We start from the raw sequence: 7,929 nt of genomic DNA, 5'->3' as shown, positions 1-7,929 counted from the left end.
GCAGCTCTACATGTATAACTTTGTCATTGTTGTCTTAAGATAAATTCTAAGAAGTGTTATTTCTGGGCTAAAGTGTACCAGAAAGAAGGAAGGAAGGAAGGAAGGAAGGAAGGAAGGAAGGAAGGAAGGAAGGAAGGAAGGCAGGCAGGCAAGAAGGGAAGGAGGGTTGGAGGGAAGGAGAGGAGGGAGAGGGGAGAGAGAGAAAAGGAGACACATTTTGTCTTGCATGGCCAAGTTGCCCTCCAGAAAATTAACACTTGTTTGACCCTTACTAGTAGTATATGAGAGTTCCACCTTCCACACAATCTCTATAGAAAATAGATTTTTTTCCCCCGAAGTCCTTTTTCTGCACCCAGTGTTAAGTGGTACTTAAGGAAAGGGATTGTCTTGTGATTGTTTGCTCAGTTCTTCATATCGTGCCTACCACATAGTCTGTGTTCAAGAAATATTTATTAACTTAAAGAATGAGTGAATAAATATATGCTATTCTAAGCTAAACAGAAAGTGAATATAAAGAAATAATAGAATGCAGAGGGGAAAAAAAAAAAAAACTAAAGAGAGAATCAGGTTAGCTCTGTTCCTAACCAGATTTATCACCATAGGCAAATAATTTAACCCGTCTGACCTCTTTTCAGGATTAACTCCATGGGCATGCAGCCTGTGAAGTCACATAGGGCCCAGCGCTCAGAGGCATCCTATGATTGGTTTTATGCTCTGCTGTCTCCAGCTTGAATGTGTAATAATTTTGAACAAGGTGCCCAACATTTTCATTTTGCTCTGGGCTCTGCAAATTATTTGTAGTCATGCCTTTACTACCTCATCTGTAAAACAAGATTAAAAAAAAATAAGGCCCATTCAAACCATAGCAATTCTGATTCAATGAGTTTTTCCTGAATGCTATACAAGAGACTACTATTTAGGTACATAAATACCTTGGAACAATTTTGAGGGCCATTCTAATTGCTTGATGAAGATTCTTCTTTCTGTGAATCTCTCAGTCTTTTTCTCTGACCCATCTCCATCAGTTGTCTCTTTCAGCCTCTCCCTTCTGATTCTGCTTCATAATTGCATTGGATTGTATTTACTCTTGCAGCACTGCAATCATTAACCTTTAAGTGTGATGGGATTGGAAAAAAGAAAGTTACTTCTGATGATAAATTCTTCTGGTCTGAAAAGAAAGACTTATCAAACATAGTTTTTTTGTAATGAGGTCACTGAGCAGAAAAAAAAGAAAGACTTTGAAAAATCAATTTGAGCTTCATAAGCATTGACTCACAGATAAATAGAATCATGGTATAATACGGTTCTACCCTTTCTCCCTCCCTTCCTTTCTTCCTTTCTCTCTTTCTCTCTTTCCTTTAACTGTTTCTAAAAGCAACTCATCTCAATCCCCAAATGAAGTATAATTCCATAGAGGGCAGTTCTCATACACAACTATTTCAGAAAGGAACAAATGTTGCTCTAGTTTTATTTTTGAGTAATCATTTTGAATATAAGTGATGGATGACAGAGGAAAAAAATCACAGCAAGCTACCCAGAGATGGGAACAGCATGCAAATTGCACTAATTTAAATTACCTTTCTTCTGTACTCTAGAAAAGTGCCATTTTTATTTTAAAACATTTATAACCATTTCAAGATGTTATCTGTTCAACACACATAATGAAATGTGGTGGATAGACATTCTGCCATTTTACAAAGGGATAGAAAGTAAAAATAACCTGCACCAAAGTTACACGGAGCTTACATCTCTAAGTCTAATGCTTTCTGCTGCATCTTAAAATGTGTAATAAGAAAACACTACCAAGTAGTGGACTGGGATACTTTGAAAGGTTTTATCTTTTCTAAAATGTTTGCTCTTTAGATTTCATTATATATAGAACAAACTATGTGATATAAACCTTGACAACTTCGTTTTCCCCCTAATAAGTAGGGCTTTTCAACAAAGCATGTATTTGGGAGAATTTTGATAACGTTGACAGGGTTGGTATTCTGAGCATCTCCCTGAGATCTGGGTAGATAGAGCATAATCACAACACAACATATGTCCATCAGTATACAGTTGGCAAAAGTACCTATTTTGGTTCAAGTTTTCTGTCAGTTTTGCTTTTTGTTTGTAATTATATGATAACATATTGGCAATGTGTAGTCTATGAAGACAAATTAGTATGGATATTTGGAAGGTCAACTAACTTTTGACTATTATAGTTCAAATTAAGATGTCAAAGAAATTAATAGTCTAATTACCAGCATGCGTTAAAGCAGCTTTTGTCAGGGCCTGCCTTACTCTCAGGAAATAGCAAGGTAAGCAATGAGAACATCTGGTTTATCTAAAAAAATAATTAAGAGTTATCGAAGCATGAGACAAATTTTATGTATTTAATTTTGATGTGTATGTGGAGATTCATACATTCATTCATTCATTCATTCATTCAAAATTTTGGGCACCTGACATATACTAGTCATTGTGTTAGTGCTGGTGAGTAAGATAGACATGACATATCAGATAAGATTAGGTTTAGCTGAGAGTAGCAGAAGACCTCTCTCTCCCCCCCAAAAAATAATAGCATTAGCCTAATCAAGATAGAATTTAATTTCTCCTTCACCTGTAAGTCTGAAGGAAGCAGTTCAGAGTTATTATGTTGGTGCCGCTGCCTGAAGTCCTTAGGGACCCAGACTACATTCAGGTATCTGCTCTGCCATCCCTAGGGTGTAGCCTCTGTCTTCTTCATCCAAATGGAATACAGTCATCTGATCCATATTCCAAAAAGCAGGTTAAAGAAGAGAGAAAGAAGCAGGATAAAATGTTTGCCAGCCATGTTTTAAGAAGACTTCCCCAAATCTGCCATATATTTCTTAATTTACATACAATTTATCAGCAGTCAATCTGAGGGCTCAAATCTAGGTAAAAGGGTGCCTGGGAAATATGTCTTTAGTTCAGGCATCCATGTATTTAACAAAAAGTCAGCAATTATCTAATAGAAGAGAAGAGATGTCAGGGATAAATAACTGATTTCTGCCATACATGACCTCTTGTACCTAATACACCTATCAGAGCTGCAGGAGTGAGAAAGAAGAGCAGATTCAACTTCAGGTGTAATTTACCAATTTCAAAAAATCTTTGTAGAGGTAATGTTAATTAATAACATAACTTAGGTACCACTTTCTTCAGGAAGTCTTCCCTAGCCACCTCTCCTCACAGACACAAGATTGGATACCCTTTTTATAAGCTTTTCTCTTCCATCTTGTGCAGTATCTATCATACCATTTATTACAGATATAATACTCCTCTGCTTATCCCTTCCCCACTACCTTCTACCCCAACTTGACTGAAATGCCTTGAGGGCCCAAACAGGAATTTGTTTTCCTTTGTATTCCTAGTATCCCCAGCCTAGTGTATGACACATTTTAGATTCTTGAAAAGTGTCTACTACTTGAATTGGATGAATAAATAAACTGCAGATAAAGGATCGCTAATCAAATATAATAAAGGTAGTTATGGCAGGGTAAGTTTAGAGAGAATTTCTACAGCTTTCAAAATAATTAGCAGCAATTTTTTTTGCTTATGAATACAAGAGATTCTTTTATTTTTATCAATATTTAGAATATCCTCTGATTTTCTAAGCATGTTAAATATTGCTGACAAACAGAATTAATTGCATTTAGTCAGTGATGAATGTTAGGACAATTGTAAAAATTGTAAAATCACCCTTTTATTAATATTGCCCTCCAAAACTTTCTTAAACTACTAGTAAAAAACATAAATAGCTAATTCTACCTCCTCTATACAAATTGTAACATTGGGCTCAGAATCACACAATTGGAAATAGAATGACAGACATGACTATAATCAGTGTTGTTTCCTAGATTTATATCCTTACCCAATTCTGGTGGGGTGGGCCTTCAGTGCACAAGGCTTTCACCAAAATGGGTTCTATAGCTCCGTCTCTTTCCTTCCCTCCATTAACCATATATAACCTTAAAAAGAAATTTAATCTTATACGATTTATTTTTTAGCCTTTAAAAAATTTTAAACCTGTTTATTTCCTATTGTAATTATTCATAACTTTTAAAAATTTTCTTTGGTCAAACGTGCATGTTTTTCAGATGAGAAATTCAACTGATGAGACAATTCTAAATTTCCAACAGCTTGGTTTTAAGAAAACTGTGTCTGGAATAGAAGTTTGTTAAAAAGCCTCCAGTTTTTTTTCTCTAGCACTGTATCCTGTTATTTTATTTAATTAATTAATTTATTTATTTTAGGCGAGGCAACTTTTGGTTGGCCTCACAGATTGCAAGGACCTTGTCAGCTTACAATCCCTTATTTTTTATTTTTTATTTATTTTTTTACCCCTCAGCACCTGGTCTTCTTAGGTGGTCTCCCATCCAAGTACTAACCAGGCCTGACCCTGCTTAACTTCCGAGATCAGATGGGATCAGGCTTATTCAGGGTGGCAAGGCCGTAGACCGTATCCTGTTATTTTATGATTCATTCAATTACTAAACATTTGTTGAATAATAACTATATGTAAGGCAGTGCCTATGATAATATAAAAATCTTCATTTGCATTACATTTTCATTAATTTAGGCCACATGATATTTACAATTAACTACAGATATTCTATTTTAGATTACTATTAATATAATTCTATATGTAACTGAAACATAAACAATGAATTGGAAATAGAAAATAATTGTTGAAAATCAAATATATACACGCATGTATGCATATAATGTTCTATATAAAAAGACGAATTATCAGATGAGAAAAATATTCTTGCTTTAAGCAATTAGTAGCTCAAAATATTAAAGAAAAAATGATCTCTTCAGAGAGTACTGGTGAAATATGTAAAACTAACGATGAGGGGGAAAATGATTCTCCTTTGAGTTTTCATTTTTCCCTTGGACTCAGGTCATAAGATCTAATAACCTTTATCACTCATAGCTATTCATATCATTAATGATTATAAACTTATTTGTTTTTATTCCTCTAGTTCATCCAACTATAGTATTTGATTTTCTAAGTACTACATATTATTTTTATCAATATTTTTCTAGGAAAAATTTAAATTTAAAAGAAGCTTCCATAGATCTCTTTAACAAATTGAATATAATGTTGAATCCTTTCTGTCCTTCAATTCCTCACTCAATATAACTACAAATCTTAGTATTTTTAAAACCAGGTAGACACTCTGTAGAAAGCAGCTATTTCATACACTGCTATGCTGCTCTTGGGCCCATGCCATTTTTTCCCCTCTATGTGGAATAGTCTATAAAAAGCTAAAGAGAATGTTAAATCTCAGAAAGGATAGAAACATGACTCACTGGCAAGTTGCAGCAATACAAACAGAAATAAGAATCAAATACGAGTGCTTTATAAAATATAGGGCACTATGTAAATCTAAGTACATTATTCATTCATGTAAATAACATTTATTGCATGCTAAGAGATAAAGATAAATAAAATGTTTTCATTTAGGGAGTTTAGGGAGGAGAAAGAGATGCAGACTATAATTATAATTTGGTAGAGACAATATGGGATTATGGTGGAAGGAATAAATAGGTTGGCCCAGAGGAATTAGGGAATGTTTCTGCGCAGAAGTAACTTTCAAACTAAGAATTTAAACTTCAGTAGAGATTTGTTAAGTAACCAGGGAAGATGGTAGTCTAGGCAGAAAAAGTAGCATGCACAGAGACTTGAAAGACCCTGATTTGTTCAGAGAACAGTAGGCCATTCCATACGACGAATACATGGGCAGGCAGGGCTTAGATCAAGAAAGACCTTGAATGCCAGGTAAATAGGCTTTGGATTTTACCCTCTAAGTTTTTCGAGCCATGAGAGGATTTTATGCAAGAAAGAAACATAATCAGATCTGCGTTTTTAAAAAGATCCGTTCTGGTAGCAGTGATGAATGTTCATATTAGGATATGGGAAATAAGGAAGAAAAATAACTTAGGGATATATTTAAAGGACAATTAATAAAATTTATTAACCAACAAATTGTGGGGACACCACCCACCTTCCCCTTTCCACGAAGTCAAAAATCCACATGTAATTTAAGTTGGCCTTGGCCCTCGCATATTGAGATTCCCAAGCATGGATCAAAAACAGTTTTCAATCCACGATTAGCTGAATTTGCAGATGGGAAACCCAGGGACACAAAGGCCAACCTTATATTTATTGAAAAAAAAATCCGCATATAAGTGGACCTGCACAGTTCAAAGCCATGTTGTTCAAGGGTCAACTATATTATTACATGGAGCAGTGGTTAGCTTATATAGTAATCAGATGTTAGGGTGTATAAAAATCACCAAACACTTAATGACTATATTATATATCTTTGCACAGCCCATTTTCTTGTTTTGAATTTGTTAATAAGGCCTGTTATAGAGCCCTTAGTACAAGTTAAGTATGATATTGCATGTGTAAGAATGTTGTAAATTGCTCTTTCAAACTTTTCTATTTACAAATCATCTATGTAGCAGAAAATCCCAAACAGTTCTATATAGCAGGCATTTTACTTGTGCCTGTCCACTGTAACAAAATATCCCTAACTTCAGCCATTGGAGTGCTCACCCCATAAAAGTAGAGGGCTTTAGAGGGGAAAAGAATCATATGTAATGTCTTAAATAGACCAGTGCTGTTACTTTATAGATGAGGATGCAGAGGTTTGAACTGGGAACGGAGGTTAAATGATTTGTTCAAAGTCATACAGCTAATTAATGGCAAGGCCAGATATGACTGAATGTCACCCCACTCTATGAAGCCCTCTGCCCCTACATTATAACATACTTCTTTTTTTAATTCTCTACTATTTGAACTTTAGTCTTTCTCTTTTACAGCAAAGAACAAAGTAGATGATTAAAGCTTTGCTGATCAGGGCAAAGGAAGAGGTGTTTAATTTGAGCAATTCTAGGGGTTCAGTTGTAAAATCCTTGAAGACATTTTTGAACTATCTCTTCTCTTTTATTCTCAAACCACCAGGCAGATGCCAATCTAGTCTAGAACCCCAGCTGTAGTAGAGAGATAAGCCGGCAGCAGGGTAACTAGTGCTGCTACATATTTCTTTCAATGATCCCCATTTATAATTGAAGAGCTCTCCAAAACATCAATATTAGAAGACTGTAGTTTGAGACAGGCCTTGAGTGGTTCACAGACAGGCTTGGAAAAACAACTGTTATGGAAGGCTTATTTCTATGACAAGGACAGAGATGCTACTACTTCCCACACTATACTTAAGTATTTATATCGCCATCTCCTTTTTCTAAGCTTCCCAGAGCAGGCCAAATCTTTCAGTCCCTATCACAGAGAATAATGGCTAGCATGCAGTTCGGATCCTATATATGGTTGTTGAATGAATGAGTGAAATAATTTTATCCATAACTCTCTTATTAGTTTACTCCTTAACAGAAAAAAAAAATCTCTAATAAATTGACTTCCACATGTTATTTTTTGACCCTATCTTAGACCCTCAATCTCCATCCCTTCTGCCAAGACTGCCACTAAGCTAATTCCACTAAGCTAACTTTGCCTTTCCTTGTAACTTTTCATGATATATAACACTCTGCAGTTGACTCGTTAAGGGAACGGTTTACCATATTCTTTATTTTGTGAACTGATCCTGTAACAAAATATATAATGTAACAAATATATTTGGAAAGAAAACCTAATCAAAGTCAGAAAACTTTGTAGGTAGATTTTACTAAACATTAACATACATGCATAAGACACGTTTCTTGATAGAAAAAGGAATATTTTTCTCTTAAGAGTCTCTTCCATTTTCTAGAGCTCATGCTTTTTTCACTACCTTTAAAAGGGGGGACAAACTGATTTGCTGATTTGATGTCAACTTGTTCTGTTTCTTTTTTCATATTTTAAGAAACTTTCTTTTGAGTTTTTCTTGTTACCATGTGTATTTTTGTTATATT

The 7,929-nt window shown here is 34.8% G+C and overlaps 1 pseudogene; it reads right to left on the bottom strand.

Moving 5' to 3' along the window:
• Positions 1-4,348: 4,348 nt before the first annotated feature.
• On the bottom strand, positions 4,349-4,467 carry LOC111747257 (annotated as a pseudogene).
• Between the last annotated feature and the right edge of the window lie 3,462 nt (positions 4,468-7,929).

Source organism: Pteropus vampyrus, unplaced genomic scaffold (assembly GCF_000151845.1).
Source record: "Pteropus vampyrus isolate Shadow unplaced genomic scaffold, Pvam_2.0 Scaffold216, whole genome shotgun sequence".
Classification (NCBI taxonomy): Eukaryota; Metazoa; Chordata; class Mammalia; order Chiroptera; family Pteropodidae; genus Pteropus; species Pteropus vampyrus.
This window is presented reverse-complemented; position numbering and strand designations above follow the sequence as displayed.